We start from the raw sequence: 4,522 nt of genomic DNA, 5'->3' as shown, positions 1-4,522 counted from the left end.
TAATCATTTTAAATGAACAAATTTTTTACTCCAAAAACAGACTCATATCTAACGTATTTGGGCTGATCCATTTAACCCGCTTGATTTATTTATTCTTTTTCCATTCTTTTTAAAACTTTTTTAAAATATTTTTAACAATCAAATATAAATATTTCAAATTCTAACTTAAAAACTTATAAAAAAATTTAAAAAATAGTCCAAAATTGATAATTTAATCCAGAATTTGATTTTTTATTTTTTATTTCTTAAATAAAAAATGAATTATTTAGAGAAAAATAAAAAAATAAACCGGTTCATTTAGAATGACGAACTTTCTTTAAATGTGTCAAACTTTTATTTTCAAAATTTATATATGCTTATTACATAATTAATTCATCTTTTATATTTGTAGACTTAAACAGATAGAGAGTTTTTCTATGGCACTAATCATTTCATGCTCTTAAAGTTTCAAAAAGCTTTGTGGCCAATCTTTTCTAACTATTATTTCAAACTGAAAATGAGCATCTGCAAGAATAATAATATCAAATGTACTCCCACTAATAGGAGTGGTGTACATAACCTATCTCTTCCCCATACTTATACATACATATATTAATTAATTAATTAATATTAATTATAAAAATAAAAAAACACAAAAAGTACAGCTGGCCCTCTAAAAAATCATATTGACTTTGCTTATACCTAACCAGGCATAATCATATTATTGAAAGACTTATGCATTCCCCACCATCTTTCTTTCAAGTACACATACTTCAATACTTTTTCTCTTCCCCCATCCACAATAATTTGCCTTAGAGGGACATGCTCATCACAATTCTACATAATCTTTACAATAAGAAGAAGTACAGGGAGCCTATAGAGTATCTATACAATGTGTATAATAGGGGTATAGAGATGTTCGATTCAATAGGATATCAGATGTTTATTATTTCTGATACCCGGATGGTTATTCTGGATAGTATGGGTATATTGTGTTTGAAAAATTAGTAGTATTTTATTCTGAATGTTCATTTTTTAATTGGCCAAATAAATAGCCTATTGTACACATTGTACAAATACTCCATTGGCTCCCTAACGGAACTCTTAGAATAATTTTGGAATATATTATGTACCAATATACAATAATAATATTATGATTTACTTTTTAATTTACATGTTTATTATACAATAATAATATTCAACTATTAATCATTTAAAAAAATGTAAAAATAATTAAAATAGCGAAAAATACTAGGAACCATCAGAATTTATTAATTTTAACTATTATTTATCTATTAACTCAATTCTTTTAGTCTAATAATCTAACAATATACTTTATTTCGGTCCGTATTTTTAAATATTAATGACTAATTAATAATAAAAAAAAATAAATTCTCATAGTTCTCTATCATTTTTCTAAAATATCTAACCAGATAAATACAAATACGTATTCTTATTGTTAATATTAACCTAAGGAGGGGGTGGGGTAATAATGTCATTTGACTGAGATGGTAACAGGTAGAATATGGACCACATATGTGACATTATGGATTAGGTTTTATCCTTGGTTGGTTCTGAGGACTATATCAACTTCTTACTGTCCAATTACTTAAGAAGGTACACTTAGTTGAGACAATGTTTGTTGCAAGGCAAATGAATAAAACATTACATGTGTGTTTGTTGGGAATGGGGTCCAAGTTAAAGAAGAAAAAACTAACTACTACTTGAGAGAAGAGAGAAGAAGAAGAGAAGGTGATTTATTATTTTTGATTGTTCTTAGAATGATGACGACTTGTAATAGTGACACCCATTCTTAAGAATCCTTAGTCAATTGACAATTTGGAATTTGATTATGATGGGTGGCCAGTGAACATGTGCATCTATATTTGAACTTTAATTTCGAGTGAAGAACAATGATTTTGCCTCAAACATAAATGATTTCTTATTGCTATATAGAACAACATATGCTACAAATCTCATGCTGCTCTATATTACCTACTTCTTTTATTTATTGAATCCAACTCAACATGTATATATTTATTTCTTGCTAGTTAATTACTTTTACCAAGATATATTTATGATGTGAAAATAATATTATCAATAGTTTGACATATATATTTGAACAAACTATATAATTTATTAATAATTCGATAAGTTAAATTTATAAGTAATCAAATTTCACGACTCAACTATTATTATAGTTTCATATATATTAAATGAACATGCTCATTTATTTTCATCACGATTTAGTATTTGTAGTTAAAATTTGGTGGCTAAATTCCGTTTTTGTGGTAGTGTGAGTAGAGCCATAAGTCAAACTCATAACTTATTGAGCTTAACCTTATATTTTAATCTTTGTCTACTTTCAACCCTTGCATGTATGATTAAGTAACATCTTAATAGTTCAGAGTTACATATACACTAATAAGGGTTTAATTCGGAGGGAAACGCAAATATATATGGTGTAGAAAATAAAATGGGAATAAAATTAAAAAAATTAATTATTTTTCACCTAATATCATCAACTAACTTTTTTAAAATTATCTCTTCACTTTTATATTCATCTCTTTAATCTTTTCTCACTTATTTCTCATTCTTCGTTCAATTCTTTTCAACATCACAATTTCATTCTTCATCGTTAATGATTACAATAAAAAATTATAATATGATTAATTAAAAGTTGATTCTCTACTCATTCATAAAATAATAGTAGGAACACAATGACATAAATTAGTTTTATTAATTTGTTACCCAATATGAATTTTTTAAGTGTATCAAAGATACTGTATAAAATGGACCTTGAGATCACATGGCCCCTCTAGCTAGTTCCATAACCTTCTCAAGGAGTCCCTTACTTTGCTGATCCAATATCTTCAAACATATAAATATATCCTAGTCCTTTCATGTCCTTGTTCCTAGTAGTTGGTTCCAAAACCTTCATGTGTTATTGTCTCTATTTAATTTGATTTCTCTCGTCAATTCATTTACATCTTTAATTATGTTCCTTCTATACTTCTCTCATGTTATTACCATGTCAAGCTATATGAGCTTTTTCCTTATTTTGGGAGCATTCATTAAAGTTGTACTTGTATGATAACAGTGTTAATGTTGCAAGTGTGAAAAATGTTGAAGTTAGTCTCATATTAAAGAAAGTAAGGAAGAGTGAGGAGTTTATAAGATGAGAGATCAATTAACTTGACACCTTAAGGTTTTGAGTTGTATGTGGTGTTTTCTCATCTTATGTTCTCTTGCTTGATTTCTCCCCGAAATCTCTCCAGTGGTCAAGAGCTTCTCACGGCGGCCCAACAAACAGTGTATATATATCTCCCTCCCATTATTACATTGTTAATTAGGGAAACAGTTCTTCACATAATTTGAAATATGAATGATGATAGTGTCGTTCTCAACCTATCAATTATTCTAAAGACAATTTTAGGTTAAGGTGATTTATGATTATATGCTGGAATAATCGGAGTAAAAAATAATAAAATATGAATCTATTCTATGGTATAAAGTCCTAAAATAAATATCTTCTTATTTCTTGGGACCATAGTACAATAGATATGTTATGCATCTCATTCCTATTCTTAGGTGTATTGCTTGTTAAGATTGGTCGGTTGAGACTTGGAATCATAGACATACACAAAGGCATCGAATTTATTATTATGTGCATCATTAATTAATTAATTAATTTTAGCTAGTATTACACATTTTAAAAGGATCATTTTGGTTTTTTAACTTAATACAATAATTATAATAATCATATAAAATATTATACGTTGGAGATAGACAATCTTTTACGTATCTCTTAATATCAACTTAAATTTAAAAAAAAAAGTGATTTTATAACATATTATCAAAATTTTTACTATAGTTAGTCTAAAATCAATTCTTATGAATCTTAAAATAAAAATTCAGTATTAAATAAACAAAAAAAATTAGTGAAAAAATTAGTAAAAAAATTAATTAACCGATTGAATTAGTATTTTTTTAGTTGTCAACTAGTTTAAAATAATAAAATATAAAAATTATTTTAAAAAATATATATTATACATTAATATATTATTTTATTATATTTAAATTAATTTATTTAAATTTTAGTTGAATTTTTAAAACAAATAATAATAATAATAATAATAATAATAATAATCATAATAATAATAATAATAATAATAATAAGCAAAACAAATATTGTGAACATGATGGACTAAAATTTAAGAGTTTTAAGTGTACCAAAAATATCAATATTTCAATTATTTTAACCGTTTATCTAAATTATAAAATATATATATAATACATATTAATTAAAATTAACAGTTAAAATAATTAAAACACCGACATATTTTCGATATATTTAAAATTTTTCGAAAACTTAAATAGTTGGAAGTATGATTCCGTTGAGGGAAGGTGTGAGTGAGATGAGAGCATTGATTGCGAAACAAAGGTGAGTACTATACTCTGCCATATCCAATGACCCTTTTCAGTTCAATTCAACCTCTCTCCCTCTACCAGACATTGTGCCAGGTTTTTCACGTTCCATAGC

Source organism: Arachis hypogaea, chromosome 13, assembly GCF_003086295.3.
Source record: "Arachis hypogaea cultivar Tifrunner chromosome 13, arahy.Tifrunner.gnm2.J5K5, whole genome shotgun sequence".
In the NCBI taxonomy this organism is placed as follows: Eukaryota; Viridiplantae; Streptophyta; class Magnoliopsida; order Fabales; family Fabaceae; genus Arachis; species Arachis hypogaea.
This window is presented reverse-complemented; position numbering follows the sequence as displayed.